The 18159-nt window shown below is 37.9% G+C and overlaps 1 protein-coding gene across 1 annotated transcript in view; it reads right to left on the bottom strand.

Annotated features, from left to right (window-relative positions):
- PNPLA8 (patatin like domain 8, phospholipase A2) overlaps positions 1 to 3982 on the bottom strand; it is a 48220-nt gene extending 44238 nt beyond the window's left edge. Inside the window, exon 1 of the mRNA XM_016199134.2 lies at positions 3863 to 3982. The gene's annotated coding sequence lies outside the window, so the exon portion shown is untranslated. The remainder of the gene's footprint in view (positions 1 to 3862) is intronic.
- Between the last annotated feature and the right edge of the window lie 14177 nt (positions 3983 to 18159).

Raw genomic sequence — 18159 nt, 5'->3', positions numbered from 1 at the left:
TTAAGTGAAATAAGCTAGTCGCAAAAGGAAAAATGCTGGTTCCACTTATATGAGGTATCTAGAACAGTCAAATTCATAGATATAGACAGCAGAATGGTAGTTACAAGGAGCTGGGGAAATAGAGCAAAGGGCAGTTGTTATTTCATAGGTATAGAGTTTCAGTTCTGCAAGATGAAAAAGTACTGGAAATCTGTTTTACAACAATGTGAATAAAATTAATGCCACTAAACTATACACTTAACAATGGTTCAGATGGTAAATTTTATATGTGTTTTTTACAATAAATAAATAAATAAATAAATAAATAAATAAATAAATAAATAAATAAATAAAATGGGAAATCCACAGTTGAAGAGGAATTACCTGGATCTGTAGTCACATTACCTTGATGGTACAGAGACTCTAAGGAAATGAAAACTAGTCAGAGCTGGTGAACCCTATAGGGCCTCAGCAAAGTCAACAGAAAGGACACTTCCAAAGCTCAGAGCAAATGAGACTCCCACAATAAGCCACCACCAATGAAGTTTAACTTACAAAGATTTCAAAACATGCAAGGAAATGAATCACCTCAAGCGAGTACTAGCAAATATAGCCAACAGGAAAATGTGTAACCAGGATTTAGAAATAATAGAAAAATTAAGTAGATTTACAATGTCAATGATATGACAGAGAGAAAAAAAATAAGGAGGTAAAAACAGAGAACTGTACAGAGTGAACAGGAAAAGCAAATTTTTGAAATGAAAACTTCAGTTACATGCTAGTTACTAGACACACCTATACCATAATGACAAAGAATGACTAAAAATAATGGAATGTGGAAAATGATATGCCAGGCATATAATAACCAAAAGAAAGCAAAAATGCACATTAAGGCAAATTTAAGGTAAAGTCATTAAATAAGGATTTTTTAAAAAGGATACTATATAATAGTAAAAGGAGTAATCCACTTATTTATTAAACCTCAGGCAGTCTTTTAGGCCTTGGAGAACAATACAACCTATTAACAAATAAAGAACTAATATAATGTATAATATCAGGTGGAGAAGTGCCATAAAAAAAATTAAGCTGGGGTTTGGGGAGGAAGGACACAGAGAATGCTAATTTAGTTCAGGTGGTCAGGAGAAGAATTGAGTTGACATTTTACTAAACATCTGAATAAAGTGAGGAAGCAAATTATTAAAAGTATAGGGGGAAAAAGCTTTCAAGGCAGAGGAAAAAGCAATCAACCTTTGGAGACAGGAATGGGCTTTGCCTATTCAGGAAGAGCAAGAACAACAAGGTGGTTGAAGAAAAGCAAGAAACAAGAAAAATGATAGAAGTGGACCCAAGAGTCAAGCAGAAAACCAGCCACACAAACCCAGGATACATTAAGAGGTCTGAATTGTTTCTTTCCAATATAATATAACCCTCATGACCAATTATAAATACACCTATCAATCTGCTGTTGAAATATAGTATATAAAGCAAAAACAGGGGGGGCAATTACAGGAAGACTAGACAATTTCATGATCATAGTATTTTAATATACCTCTCTGGAAATGACAATTATCAAGCAAAAATTACTAAACATAAATAAGTATTAACTAAATCAACAAGCTTAATTTAATTGCTCCCAAATCACAAAACCTGTAAATGCAGATAAGAATTTTGAGAATAAATTCAGCTGGAAAAGAAGTTAGATTGCAAAAATATACAGAAGAATGGAAAGTGAGAGTTACTACCATCAACAAACGAGAAAAGAGCAGGGAAGATTAGACTACCTATTATTAGGGTAATATAAATACAATGGAGTATACATCGAATAAAGAGGGAATGTGGGAATTTCTAGGTGGAGGCTCTGCTGAGGATAGAAAGAATGAATTTATAAGGGACTTCACCTAGTTATTGCAATAATGCAGCCATAAAGTTACAAGGGTTTGAATTAAGGTAACAGTACTATAATGGAAAAGAGGGTTACTCTGAGCCACACTTTGAAAATGCGGAAACAACACAGGACAGGGGAAGAATGGGATAAGGAGAGGGAGGTGTCAAGACAACTTAAGGATTTTTAATCAAAGACACAAGGAGAATGTAATTTATAAATATGAGACAATTGGGAAGGGGGCCAATTAAATATGAAAGAAAAATCTCTTGTATTTACAGTGGGACATTCAAATGGAGAAGTACTATAGGAACATAGGCTGTGGATTTATGTTTGGAGTTATCAGTACAGTGACAGCTGAAACCATAAGACTGGATTTACCAAAGAAATATTTACAGTAATAATTTTTGAGAATCTCAGGATCACAGAACCTGAAAAAAGTTCCTCTTCCTTGAAAAATGCTTATTTGCATATATACATAATATTTTCATGACATTTCAGGATATTCATGGACCTACTAATGTATTACTTGGGTTTCAAATTTTAAAACTCTGGTTTAAAGAGAACAGGGTAGAGCCTTGACTGACATACAGAGCTAGAAAGAGTAAGTCATCCAAGGAAACAGAAAAGCACAGGAGAAAAGATAGCCTGAAAAAAGTCAGGGCAATGAATACAACAGCAAGTTGTAAAAAGTAATAGATAATGAACAAAGTAAAACATAAGAAATGACAGAGAAAAATGAGAACTAAGATGAGGGGATAATAGCTCTAACTCTGACGTTTTTATAAATATATGTTCCACAAGTGAGGCAATATGTACCTTCAGCACAATTCCTGTCATTACTGATCCAAAAAAACAAGTCAAAGTACAAGCTGTACTTTTAACTTTGCATGTGAAGTAAATATATAAACTAGTGAAACTGATCCTTTCACTCAACATTACTAGTTAAAAGGACATTGCTTTCAAGATTTTAATTTATGTCTCATATAGAAATAGAAAAACAATATCAACATTAAAAAAATTTTGATTAATAAAAATTATGAAATCAGAAAGTACAACGAATTTGCACAAGCAATTTAACAAAATAACTACAATGCGCTTGAAACAACTGCCTCATAAGCGGCATAAACTCTCAGTACACAGTTTATTACACTTTTTAAAAATTAACAGATTTTAAATTCTTAATATTTCACTGTTTTAACAGCATTTTCTCGATACACAGAGCAGTTTTGTTACGTTTGAAATCTCAACAATTAGGACTGTTCCTGGAAGTAAAAACACTAAATAAGATCACATGACAGTCCCTAATGACAAATCTCTAAGTTTTTCCTAGGAGTCACCACTTTTCTTTATCGTTATCATCGTATTAGGCACAGAAACCAGGTTCCTCCCAGCATGACTGAAATGACAAAGACGAGAAGCACTGAAACATGATTCATACAGTTTCACCTTTTAAAAATCACACACATCTGAATCCACTTAAGCAGCAGTAGTTAGGTACATAGTTAAATATAGGTGGAGTTAAAAAGAAGTCGCTAATAAATAAAATTCCAACCAATGGAGTTACCGGCGCAGTGACATTCCAGAATGATGTAGAATAGGGAAACTGTTTTGACAGACATCGGCGAACTGCTGGAAAACCCTACAGTGGGGGAAAGCCAAACAGGCTGGGAGTCGCGGAGGTGGAACAGGAAGCGCGGGGCGGGACCAGAGAAACCAAAACAATCTGCACAGCTGGGCCAGCAAAACCAACAGGGGCGGGAGAGGCTGAGGGCGCCGTGCACCGAACAGCCTCAGCACCCGCGAGCTCTTTCTGGTGTTCGGTGCCTTTGGAACCTAGGTCCTGTGCTTCCAGCAACCTGGGAGTCTCCCCGCGCTCTCCCATGAAACGCCCTACGAGAAGCGATAAGGAGACCAGAAGGCCCGGACAAGCCCAGAGGCTACCAGGCTTCCATTTTCCCAAGCCTATCGTTCTGCCTCGGTCCCTCAGCCGCGACTTACCCGGATGCAGGCCGCAACTACTTCGGCGGCAGTGGCAACGCGCCTCTTCGCGGCTTTGACGTTCCCAACAGCCGGCCTGCATCAGCTGAGCTTCCAACACGAACCCGAGAGCAACATCCAGGCACCACCCCCTCCCCAGCTCCGCCCCGCCCCAGCGGAAGTGACGCGCCGCCAGTCCGGGTCTACCGGTCCACCCGGGAGGAGCTCTTCCGAGTCACTCCGGCTGGTGCCCCCTCTTCAACCCGCCCGACACATGCGCAGTAGAGCACGACTGAGCGGGGGAGGGAGGCGTGCGTGCGAGCACGCGCCTGCTTGCGCCTGGAGCCGCGCCACTTGGGGGCGGGAGAGGGCGTGTGTTTCCTGCGGTTCTCTTATTTCTGGGCCTCCAGCCCCTGTCAGCTGATCTCAGCCGCCAACTCCATGTCCCTGAAGGCCCTGGCTCCGCATTGTCTGGACGTCGGAGCTGGACGCTGAGTTACTACCCGGCTGGAGGGTGGTGGGCAGCGTGAGCCCGAGCCCCTGCCACTCAGCTGGCCCCATACCCAGAGTTGGCCACCAGACAATGTTACTGGAAAGCGCTTTCGCTTATATTATCTCATTGGAAGTTAGTCTGTGAAGTTAGCATACACAGAAAGCCCTACACTTAAAACTTACAGTTTTCGAATTCTGACATTTTATGCATGCCGGGTCAGCAAACTATAGATAGCCCTTAGGACAAATATGGCCCAACCCCTGTTTTTTTAACATCTGTGAGCTAGGAATGGTTTTTACATTTTTTCATTGGTTAAAAAAATAAAAAGAATGTTTTGGGACACATGACAGTGACATGAAATTCAAATTCGGTGTCCATAAGAAAAGTTTTATTAGAACACAGCCATGCCCATTCTTTTATATCTCAAGCAGCTTTCATGCTACAGCAGCGAGTTTGGGTAGTTACAACAGCTTTTCTCTTTGTCTCTTGAATTGACCTTGCAAATAAGTTGAGGTTAGAAAAGGCAAAAAAGTGTCATTACTAGACTGCAAACTCAAAATGTTACCAAGACTGTTACTCTCTTCCCATAGGCTCACCCCAACTCTCATGGTGTTGGCTTTAGCTCCCGGTAAGGTTACTGTAAAGTGTGTTAGAAAGGAATGATATGAGCTACTAAACACAGTGGGTTTTAGACTGACATTATTATTATTGTTTATTATTATTATTACTGTTATTATTATAAGGTAAGAAAGCCAGCTTGCTAGGCTCTTGGGGGACAAATAATAATGCCTGGTAAATCCCTGCAGTACATAATCCAGACACGTTATTTAGCTATACATTAGTTAAAGGATGTATGCACAAATTCAACTTGAGAGGCATATGGACGTACCTTTAGTTTTGGAGAGATGTTTCTCCCCATTGTTAACGGAAAAAATATTCTTATACATGTTGAAATAATAAGGAAGACTTTATTTAGGACTGTTGCTGTAGGTGTCAAGACTACTGTAACAGGGGAGATGGGCTCAACCATGAATACAACAAAGACAGCTGGCGATGTATAGCCAATGGACAGAGTGAAAGAAGACAGTTGATGGAAAATTCTAAGAGGGGACATTAAGGGTAGGGGTAATTCTTTTTTTTTAAATCTTTATTGTTGAAAGTATTACAGATAAACCCTTTTCCTTCCCCATTGATCCCTTATACCCCACATCCACCCCCCTAACCAGGCCTTCTCCACACTATTGTCTGTGTCCATGAGTTACTCATTTATGCATATAAATTCTTTGATTAATCTCTCCCCACCCACTCCCCCAACCCCGCCTTCCCTCTGAGATTCGTCAGTCTGTTCCATGCTTCTATGTCTCTGGATCTATTTTGTTCATCAGCTTATTTTGTTGATTAGATTCCACATATGAGTGAGATTATGTGATACTTGTCTTTCTCTGACTGGCCTATTTCACTTAGCATAATACTCTCCAGGTCCATCCATGCTGTCCCAAAGGGTAAGAGATCCTTCTTTTTTTACAGCTGCCTAGTATTCCACGGTATAAATGTCCCACAGCTTTTTTATCCACCCATCTACTGATGGGAACTTGGGCTGTTTCCAGATCTTAGCTATAGTAAATTGTGCTGCTGTGAGCATAGAGGTGCGTAAGTTCTTTCTGATTGGTGCTCCTGGGAAGGAGAGCATATTGGATCCTCTGTCCTAAGTGTTTAAGGGTAGGAATCTTAAGGGAGGTCCCAGGGGAAGATCTCAATAGAATGTTCAGCAGCTTTCCAGGTGTATCCTTTCAGGGTGGGGTCTCCACTGATTGATTGGCTGCACTTGGGCACAGGGTCATTATTCATACCACCAGTGATATGCTAGGGGAGGAAAGGTCACCCTGGAGGCAAGGTCCCACCCTACAATTGTCCTTTGCTAGTCACCCAGGGCTGTCCTCCCTGGTGAACTTCTGTATCTTGCCCATCGTCCATTGCTCTGCTCATGTTTGTCTAACTGTCCTATCACACATATACCATGGTGGTATACTGTATAACCTAGGTAGGTAGTAGGCTCTACCATCTAGGTTTGCATAAGTACATTCTACAATGCTTGCACAACAACCTAATTGCCTAACAATACATTTCTCAAAAATTATCCCCGTTGTTATCTAACCTGATTTTCTAGCCTGTAATTGACCTTCAACTCAGCGACATTCTCTTCTGTGTAGCAAAGGTGATCTTTCTAAAGTGCAGGTTCAATCACACGTTTTCCCTGGTTAAAAAGTTTTTGCCAGCACTTTATCTCCATAGAATAAAATGCATGGCAGCACAGGCTCTGACTCTGCCAATCCTCCAGCTTTAATTTCACCACTTGCCCCTTGCTCTTTACCCTCCAGCCATACCTATAGTTTCTCAAATACCTTGTGCCTTTTCATACTTCAGTGCTTTTGCTCATGCCTCCTTTAAAACCGAGAAAGCCTACAAACTAAGCATACTCTTACCTACAGCAATAGTGCTCCTTGTATTTACCCAAAGGAGTTGAAAACTTATGTTTACACAAAAACCTACACACAGACGTTTATAGCAACTTTATTTATAATTGCCAAACCTGGAAGCAACGAAGATGTCCTCCAGTAGGTGACTGTATAAATAAACTGTGATACTTCCAGACAATGGAATATTATTAAGCACTAAAAAGAAATGAGTTTCAAGCCATGGAAGAACCTTAAATGCTTATTACTCAGTGAAAGAGACCAATCTGAAAAGACTACATTACTATATCATTCCAACAATATGACATTCTGGTAGAAGGCAAAAGTATGGAAACAGTAAAAAGATCAGTGTATATTAGGGGTTGGGATGATGGTGGTAGGAGGGGCAGTGGTGAATAGGTGGAGCACAGATTATTTTTAGGGCAGTGAAAATACTCAGTATGATACTATAATGATGAAAACATGTCATTAAACATTTTTACAGACCCACAGAATATACAAGTAAACCCTAAGGTAAACTGTGGACTTTGGAGTACTTTGATGCATCATTGTAGGTTTTTATTCATTGTAACAAATGTACCATTCTAGTGGGAGACGTTGATAATGGGAGAGACTATGTATGTGGGAGGGCAGAGAGTACATGGGAAATCTCTGTACTTTCCTCTCAATTTTGCTGTGAACCAAAAACCTCTCTATAAAAATTGTCTTTAAAAAGAAAAAAACACACAAAAACACAGGACATCCTTATCTTACTACTTTGTAAATTCTTGCTTCTCTTAGTGCCCTGGCTGGACAATATTATAATTTATTCCTTTATATGCCTGTGAGTTTCCTGTAGGCAGGAAGTATCACATAACTATATTCCCATCCTAAATACCCAGCATAAATACCCAGCAAATAGTAGACTCTCTAAAATTCTTTATTGTTGAATTGGATTTTAATTTTATTCTAGATTACTAGTTAATAAGTTAAAAATAGAAAATAAAACTTATTTATGATTCTTTTGATGTTAGAAAAAATTTTAGGAGAAAATCGAATTTTAGCTAATTTCAAACAAAATAAATTCAGTAGTGTGTAAAATAGAAGATTATCTTGTTTTTAATAGCAAACTAATAATACTTAATGGCTTTTATGAAACATCATACTTGTAATAATGTTAAATACGATAATTGTTTAATTCTATATGCTTTTGCTACTAAACAAAATAAATATTCACATTTCTCCTATATCATTTACATGCTGTTCTCATTCTATTTACAGGGTTTTCTAATTGTCTATTTTAGATCTTTCCTTTCTCTAAATCCTATTGAGATCTAGCTCATAATAAGTTCTTCTCAAAGAACTGTTAGACTCTTTATTGTTTAAATAAAACAATGCTATATCCAAAATAAATTTAGCCATGTTACTGCAAGACATTTCTTTAAATCACTTAAGGGATATGCCAGAAAATAATTCTAGAAGAGTGGTTATTGTGGTAAGCAGAATAATGGCCTCCTAAAAAACGTTCATGCCTTAATCCCTGAACTTGTAAATATGTTATGTTACATGGCAATAGGACTTTGCAGATGTAATTAAGGGTACATTTTTATTTTTTATTTTTTTTGGCTTTAACAACAGAAATTTCTCACATTTCTGGAGACTTTAAGTCTAAGATCAAGATGCTGGCAAGGTAGGTTTCATTCTGAAGCCTCTACTCTTGGCTTGTAGGTGGCTACCTATTTGCTGTGTGCTCACATGACCTCTTCATTTTGTGTCCGGGTGCTCAAGGGTACAAATTTTAAGAAAGGGAAATTATCCTGCACTATCCAGGTTGGCTCAATCTAATCAAATGGACCATTAAAAGCAGAGAGCTTTCTCAGGCTAGAAGCAGTAGAAGTGTAACAGAAGGGCAGTCAGAGATATTCATGAATGGTAGGGTAGGGGTGGTGGGGAAAAGTGGGGATAATTTGACAAGAAATACAGAGCACTTACAGAGCGAAGAGATGTTTCTGGCTGACAGCCAGTAAGAAAATGGACACCTTAGTTTTACAGTTACAGGAAACTGAATTATGCCAACAACCTAAATGACCTTTAGGAGCATTTTCTCCCCTAGAGCCACCAGATAAAAGCCTAAGCCTACTGATATCTTGATTTTGACCTTGTGAGACCTGGTGCATAGGAACCAGTCCACCCTACCTAGAATTCTGACGTGCAGAATGGTGACATAATAAATCTGAGTTGTTTTAAGTGGCTAAATGTGTGATATTTTGTTTCAGCAGCAATAGAAAATTAATATAATTACCTTTATATAGTTTGAGGAAATGAAGGCAAGGACTTTATCTGTTTTGATCCTTAGTTTCTAGGCCTGGCATTTAGTAGGTACTCAGTAAATATTTGAAGAGTACATCTCGATTGAATTAGATTCATTGATTCAATAGTTATATTCTAAGTGCCTACTATGTGCCTATCAAAAAGCACCAAGCTATTTAATCAAATAAAGCTATTTGATTAAAAAAAAAAAATTGAAGAACCTTCACGGAATTCATGGCATAAGTTTAGGTAATTATACTATTAATGTGGAAAGAGAGCTAATAGGGCTATGCACTCAATATTATAAGAACTTCCAGTAGGTATACCCAGCCTGGTCTGTGGGGATTAGGAAAAACTTACTTGGAGAGGAAATTTCTGAGCTGAATCTTAAAAGCTGAAGTTGTTAGCAAACAGATGGCAGTAGTGGAGGGGGTAAAGGTGTAGAAGAAGGGAGATAACTTTGCAGAGAGAATAGCTATCATGATCAAAGGCAATGAGATAAGAAACAACACGGTTGGAGTACTCACCATGATGCATGAAAGGAATTATGATCTTTTCCATGTTGCTGGTCCTGGAAATGTGATATTATAGTTGGGGGAGAGCTGAGGCCAAGCTTGGACTTAGTCTTCTGGGTGATCAGTCATTGTTAGATTTTAAGGCAAAAGAGTACTATGGTCAAATATATGTTTTAAGTAGATTCCTTTTGGCATCATGAGAACGCAAGATTTGAAGGAAACAAATTCTGTTATTGTTATCTATTTTCCTATTTAATCTATTTTTTTCTTCACCCCAAATTTGCCTTAAAGAGTTTGCCTGTATCAGGCTTGAAACAGTTTATCCTACTTCCTTCTGGGACATCTCCTGGAGAGCTAAACCAGTTGTATGAGGTAATTTTCTGAGTGAACAAAGAATAGTTTTAATAGACAATTTATATCCCAGGTTTTAGCATAAAAGTAACAACACAAAATTAAAATCTTAAAGACATAAATAATTATATTTTCTTTAACTTGCTTTTGAACCTGAGTTACACTTAACTTTTTATATAATACTTTTCTAGGTTATTTCTTGACTTAATACTTATTTGTACCTCTAATCCAGTTGAAAATTTAACGAAAATCTTAAAATGCCCTAATATTGAATTTTATTGTCATTTTCTTATAGGCAAGTATCAATATTTCTGTTACTTAACTTCAAAGTTAAGACAGGATTGGAGTCCTAGCCTTATTTACCTTTTACTGGTTGTAATACCTTGAGAAAATAACTTCTGCGAGCCTTTCTTTTCTCATTACTAAAAGTTCTCAGAATCCCAATTTAATCATGTACGTAGGTTATTATGATCTACAGTCAGGGGATGAGGTACTGTGATTGGACAGCACAGCAAGGCTACCTCAAGCTCCTCAACAATGCCCTAGGATATTGGTTATTTAAGAAAACAGCAGCTCCCACAGAACCACAGAATGCGTATTGGGAGAAAGGTTTTTCCCAGAAGAAGGAGATGAATGCAAGGCAGAAACACAAAACAGCTGAGCAACACAGCAAGCAGATGAACACTGGTTGGAAGGATGAATGAATCTGTGCCTACATGCAAGAGAGAAAGTAGCCCTTTTCCTTTAGTGCTTTTTACAATCCCTGAGTGCTTAGAGATTTGTCACGGACTAACACCAGGAAGTATAGCACTTGTAAAAAGCATAGGCTTTGAAGCTGGACAGACTTAAGTTCCTGTTTTAGCTTTGCCACTTGCTTGAGCAAATTACTTAACTTGAAAGTCTCAGTTCCAACACTTGAAAAATATATTCTGTTTACAAAGACATTTGGACCCAGTTTCAAATAGAATGTCAACTTCTGAAAGGCAGTAATACTTGTTTGTATCATATCATAAAATTCTAAAAGTATGAACTTCAGAGCCATATGAACCAGAGTTATTTTATCTCTCTCAAAATTATGTAACCTCTTTGAATCTTCTTTTTCTTTTTTAAATATTTGTTCAAATTATTACAGATATCCCTTCTTCTCCCCAATGACCCATTCCTCCCCATCCCACCCCCCTCCCCAGTCCCTCTCCACACCATTGTCCATGTCCTTGGGTTTTGCATATATGCATATAAATTCTTTGGTTAATCTCCCACCCTCCCCCACCCACCCTCCTCCATCCCCCTGAGATTTCTCAGTCTGATCCAGGCTTCGATGTCATAGAATCTATTCTGTTCATCAGTTTATTAAGTTCTTTAGATTCCACATATAAGTGAGATCATATGATGTTTGTCTTTCTCTGCCTGGCTCATTTCACTTAGCATAAGATTCTCCAGGTCCTTCCATACTGTTCCAAATGGTAAGAGATCCTTCTTCTTTACAGCTGCGTAGTATTCCATGGTGTAAATGTCCCACAGCTTTTTTTTATCCACTCATCTACTGATGGGCGCTTGGGCTGTTTCCAGTTCTTAGCTATTGTAAATTGTGTTGCTATGAACATATGGGTGCATATATTCTTTCTGATTAATGTTTCAAGATTCTTAGGATATATTCCTAGAACTGGGATCACTGGATCAAATGGCAGCTCCATTTTAATTTTTTGAGAAACCTCCATATTGTTTTTCATAGTGGCTTCACCAGTCTGCATTCCCACCAGCAGTGTATTAGGGTTCTCCTTTCTCCACATCCTTGTCAGCATATGTTGTTTGTTGATTTGTTTTTTTGTTTTAAATATATCTTTATTGATTTCAGAGAGAGGAAAGGAGAGGGATCGAGAGAGATAAAACATCAATGATGGGAGATTCATTGATCAGCAGCCTCCTGCACACCCCTGACTGGGGATCGAGCCCGCAACCTGGGCATGTGCCCTGACTGAGAATCAAACCCCGATTGCCTGGAACCTAGGTTGATGCTCAACCGCTGAGCCACACCCAGCCAGGCTGTTGATTTGTTGATGGCAGCCATTCTGACAGGTGTGAAGTGATACCTCATTGTGATAATTTGCATCTCTCTGCTTATTAGTGATGTTGAGCATTTTCTCATATGTCTCTTGGCCATCTATATGTCCTCTTTGGGGAAGTGTCTATTCAGGTCCTTTGCCCATTTTTTAATTGGATTGTTTGTCTTCCTCTTGCTGAGTAGTATGAGTTCTTTGTACTTTGGAAATTAGCCCCTTCTCTGATACATCCTTGGCAAATATGTTTTCCCAGACAGTGGGGTTCCTTTGTATTTTGAGGCTGTTTTCTTTTGCAGTGCAGGAGCTTTTTAGTTAGATGTAGTCCCATATGTTTATTTTTTCTTTTGTTTCTCTTGCCCTAGGAGATGTATCAGTGAAAATTCCACTATGTGAGATGTCTGTTACTTTACTGCCTGTGTTTTCTTCCAGGATATTATAGTTCTGTGGCTTACATTTAATCTTTTATCCATTTTGAGTTTATTTTTGTGTATGGTGAAAGTTGGTGGTCTAGTTTCATTTTTTTCCATGTACCTGTCCAATTTTCCCAGCACCATTTATTGAAGAGGCTATCTTTTCTCCACTGTATGCTCTTGCCTCCTTTGTCAAATATTAACTGATCATAATTACATGGGTCTATTTCTGGGGTCTCTGTTCTGTTCTGTTCTGTTGGTCTATATGCCTGTTGTTGTACCAATACCAGTCTGTTTTGATTGCAATGACTTTGTAATACAGTTTGATATCTGTTAAAGTGATCCTTCCCACTCTATTCTTTTTTCTCAAGATTGCTGTGACTATTAGGGGTCTTTTTGGTTCCATATAAATTTTCGAAATGTTTGTTCCAGATCTGTGAAATATGCTGTTGGTATTTTAATAGGAATTGCATTGAATCTATAAATTGCTTTTGGGTAGTATGGACATTTTAATGATATTAATTCTTCCAATCCATGAGCATGACATATTCTTCCACTTGTTTAAATCTTCCTCAATTTCTTTTTTCAGTGTCCTGTAGTTATCCGAGTACAGGTCTTTTACATCCTTGGTTAAGTTTATTCCTAAGTATCTTATTTTTTTAGTTGCAATGGTAAATGGTTTTTTTTTTGTTTGTTTTTTTTTTTTTTAGTTTCTCTTTCTGAAAGTTCATTATTGGTATGTAAGAATGCCATTGATTTCTAGATGCTGATTTTGTATCCAGCTACCTTGCCAAATTCATTTATCAAATCTAGTAGTACTTTGATGGAGTCTTTAGGGTTTTCTATGTACAATATCATGCTACCTGCAAATAATGACAGTTTTATTTCCTCCTTTCCAATTTGGATACGTTTTCTTCCTGTCTGATGGCTGTGGCAAGGACTTCCAGTACTATGTTGAATAAGAGTGGTGAAAGTGAACATCCCTGTCTTGTTCCTGTTTTTAAGGGAAATGTTTTAGCTTTGGCCACTGAGTATGATGTTGGCTTTAGGTTTGTCATATATGGCCTTTATTATGTTGAGGTATGATCCCTCTTTTTCCACTTTGCTGAGAGTTTTTATCAGAAATGGGTGCTGCATTTTGTCAAATGCTTTTTCTGCGTCTATTGAACAATAGAAAATAAATGCTAGAGGTTATTTACTTTTTTAAAGAAATATGAGTTTCTTGCAACCTGTTTGTTTGGCACCTAAAGATGCTCAGGAATGCCATCCTGAATGACCTTCCTTAGAGGGAAGAGTGAGAGGGGCAGAATGGCCTTCCTCCTCCATATCCTGTCTGTGAAATGGAGGAGAGGGGTGGAATGGTCTGTCTGGACTCCTCTAGTTTCAAATGTCATTTCTCCAGGAATAAAGTTACATTCTGCCTGGGAGAGAGTGAGACAGCTTGAGCCATGCACATAAACAGAGAGAGGGACTGAGAACACAGGTACCTAGAGTGAGAGACATCAAAGTCCCAGGTGCTGCCTCCAGTATCTAGGTAGGCTTAGCTCCTGGACGTTTTGAGTCAAATGGGGCACAAAGCTTAGCATTTCAAGATCTTGGTTAATGACTTATGAGTGTAAACAGGTTTGAAAATTAGCAGTTACAGATTTTTTTACCACTTTCCTAAGGATATTTCATAGTAGCAACTGAAGAATTCTAGACAGACAAGTGACCTTCACCCCATTCTTTCAGGAGCTGAGATGCCCACCAATGGCCATCTGCCATCTCTCATGGAGGGGGAAACGTGGGCAAGATGGTGGCATCTCCAGCAACATCTGCCTTGGACCTGTTTCTTCCAGGACAGATTGACTGCCTTCTGAAAACTATCTTAGGCTAATCAACAATGTTAATGCCTTATTCTAACATTTTTGGGGGCGGGGCGGGGGGGGGACAGCTATATTTAAAGAAGAATTTTAAAAAATATCTTTACTTAAATATTAAGGCCCATCCAAAAATAAGATTCCAGGTATTACAGAGAAGATGGAAAATTAAACCATAGATTGTTAATGGGTCACCAGAGATTATCTTATGTTCCTGATGTATGCATCATAGTGCAGTGGACATGAATGCTTGGAACAGGGATGTGGTTTTCATCCTTATATGCTCCCCCACTAGCCCTGTGACCTATGGTAGTTTTCTAAACTCTCTGAATTGTGGTAGTTTTATCTCTTAAATAAGAGGGCTGTACTATTTTGAGTAGGTGATTTCTAACTCTTATTGTAAGGTTTTGTTATTTCTCTTTAAAATCTGGTTGCTGCTTAAGGAAAAAGGCCTGAATCCTGAGTATAGTGGGGAAAAATATGGAATACACATATTCTTCTAACTGTACTGTAAATATCAATACATACATTTCAGTACTTTGAAATCCTTACATAGTCAATGTGAACATTTAATTTGTGTGCTGGCCATAGTTCCAAATTATAACTGAATTTTATTTTAATGCTTTACTCTTGGTCACATATATCTCATTGCTCAGGTTAGTCCTCCATCAGACAAGCAACCTCTAAATATTGCATGGTTTCCATGGGAACAGGCTTTATCCTGCAGATTCCAGGAACACATTTATATCTGGAAAATGAATCCTGCCAGAAAATATGTCTAAATCCAGGCATATAACCCAGATTTTTCTATTTTTTAATTAATTTGATTTAATGATATATATACAAAGTGTCCCAAAAAATGTACACACATTTTGAATCATTATATATTCCAATGGGTTAAATCTGAAAAGAAAGAAACATCAATTGAGCTATCAGTTGCTAAAGTGTGTATACACTTTTTGAAACACCCTGTGTATGTGTATGTGTGTGTGTGTGTGTGTGTGTGTGTATAATTGCATTGAAAAATTGCTTCCATGTGAAATTTTTCCAGCTGAGTTGAGTTGGTACAAACTTGCTTCTGACAGTAAGAGTTGGAAATTGCGTCTTCCATTGAGAGTTTTCCTTCCTTCCTTTCTTTTTTCTTTTTAAAATATATCTTTATTGATTTCAGAGAGAGCAAAGGAGAGGGGGAGAGAGAGATAGAAACATCAATGATTAGAATCATTGATTAGTTGCCTCCTGCTCACCCCCTACTGGGAATCGAGCCTGCAATCTGGGCATGTGCCCTGACCGGAAATTGAACCTCAATCTTCTGGATCATAGGTCGATGCTCAACTGATGAGCTACTCCGGCCAGGCTATTGATTTTTTTTGAAATAATTAAGCATGTGGCTCCATTATGTTTTGATTCTGTTGTATATCTCTGTGGCCACAAGCACTATTGGTCAATTCTATAACAAATTGTACTGGTGGGGATGAGTCTCCATCTTTTATAAAGGAAATGAAAATTTATCAGTTGTTACCTTAATGCAGGCCATAATGAGCTTGCTTTATAGGTGATAGAGTTTTGGTCCTTTTGAATTCCTGCAGCTGAACAATAATATGATTTGGCACTGGGTTTGCCTGTAACTTCTGAAGGCATGTTGGTTTCCCACATCTTTACGTGTACTAAGTACAATACTTCCTTAAAAGTATGCTTTGAGTTCTTACCACAGCTAAAGATGACTATGAAGTTAGTGCAGGAAGTGAGAAGGTTGAAGGAAGAAAATGAAAGACTTTTGAGAGAAATGAAATGAACCCTCTTATTGAAGTGACTCACCAGAGAGTTGAGCTTCAGAAGGAACCATACCCCCAAAAGACAATTAATGAAAGGAGGTAGTCTTTGGAAATTGAAAGGCAAAGATATAAATATTTTGAGCTTACTGCTGAGAATGTGAAAGTCTCATAGGAAGTACTTCTCCAGGTCATCCTTATTTTGAATGTCAAACATTTTGGGTGAAGCATACAAGTGTGATAAGAAACAGCATTTGAAAAAAACTCTAATTTTTTCACAGTGATAAGAAAAATTCCTACAAATAAGTCATTGATAGTGAAAATGAAAGTCTTTAGTTATAGGAATAATGTTGAATCTGTTTAACCACACTAGCTATGAAAATAAACATCCGTTTGTGGTCCAATCAGTTTATCTGGGCCCTCCATCTTGACAGTTTATCTTCAGAAACTTCTGTCTAAAGCTCGAGCTGTTCCTCAATTTATCGTTCATCCCATGATCTCTCTTGACTGTTGTCTGTAGTGGAGTTTTGATTATAACAAACTGCTCTTATTGCCTGACCTGATGTAAATCACCAACAAATGACCCGGATGCCTTGAGTCCTCCACCAGAAGCAAACCATAAGAGGAAAAGAACAAGTAAGTAGTTTGGGTAGCAATTTGTTTCTTCATAGAAAACAAATCTAGAAATTTCAGTACTTGTGTTTGTTTTTTGTTTGTTTGTTTTTAAATATATCTTTGTTGATTTCAGAGAGAGGAAGGGAGAGAAAGATAGAAACATCAATGATGAGTGAGTCATTGATCGGCTGCCTCCTGCACACCCCCTACTGGGGATCAAGCCTGAAACCTGGGAATGTGCCCTTACTGTGTATCAAACCTCAATCTCCTGGATCATAGGTCAATGCTCAACCACCGCGCCATGCTGGCTGGGCTCAGTACTTTTTTTATTTATTTATTATATCTTTATTGATTTCAGAGAGAGGAGAGGAGAGGCAGAGAGAGAGAGAGAAACATCAATGACGAGAGAGTCATTGATTGAGCCCACAACCCGGGCATGTGCCCTGACCGGGAATCAAACCCTGATCGCCTGGATCCTAGGTCAATGCTCAACTGCTGAGCCACGCCCGGCCAGGCAGTACTTGGTTTTAATGAGTAAAGAAATTAGAGGCTATTGAAGGATAATGTTTAAGCTGTGGTGGTGATAAGGGCAAGATTCAACTGCACCCTTTCCTATGAATTTACTACTATGCATTTAAATATCCATAGGATGATTCTGAGAAGCAACTAAAAAAGAATGGGACCTTGTGTTTATGAAAGATATTTGTGCACATTACGGGGGAGAAGTAGCATTGACACTTTGCTGACCTATTCTATGTCACTGAATATGTTATGTTTTTATAGATGCAATCTAACATATTTCTCACAACATTCCTGCAAAATAGATCTTCCCATTTTCATATTTACAGCTGAATAGGGAACCTTCCAGTTAAGTATTTGTCCCATGATTAGTCAGTAAGTGGCAGTGCAACCTGTTTTTCAATGTGTCCTTTCAAATTGTGGAACTGATAAATTAGGTTTTCAATGCTTTAAAATAATTTCAGACTTAACTCTTGTCTGCTTGGACTTGAGTACTGCCAAAATTTTAAAACTAGGTTAGTATCTTGTTACTTGTAAGCCATATAAAACTATTTAGTTTTACACAAAAAGCATATAAGTGTTATATATTTTATATATGTATTTTGTAAAAATGCATATTTCAGCACATAAAATTTAGGTTGTTATGCAAGTTTATAATTATGTTTTTAAGTTACAATAAAATCTTATTTGAGGGTATTAAATATGCAGGTTTCAACATAATTTTTCACTAACAAGGCTGAGTTATTCTAAGAAGATTCTGTAGTAGCAGAAGAAAAATACTAAAATATTTAGACGTTTACTGTGGAATAACTTCTCCCTCAGATACAAATGCTCAAATGCTGCTTCTGGTCAAGTGGGCAGGAGATACATGAGTAAAATGGACACAGGCATTTTCTGAGGGAAAAGTCTGATGTCTGGGTCTCATACTGTCTAATCAAAGGTCTGAAAAAATTTTTTTTAA

Source organism: Miniopterus natalensis, chromosome 10 (assembly GCF_054644295.1).
Source record: "Miniopterus natalensis isolate mMinNat1 chromosome 10, mMinNat1.hap1, whole genome shotgun sequence".
Taxonomy (NCBI): Eukaryota; Metazoa; Chordata; class Mammalia; order Chiroptera; family Miniopteridae; genus Miniopterus; species Miniopterus natalensis.
The sequence above is the reverse complement of the archived record's forward strand: the minus strand, read 5'-3'. Positions and strand labels throughout refer to the sequence as shown.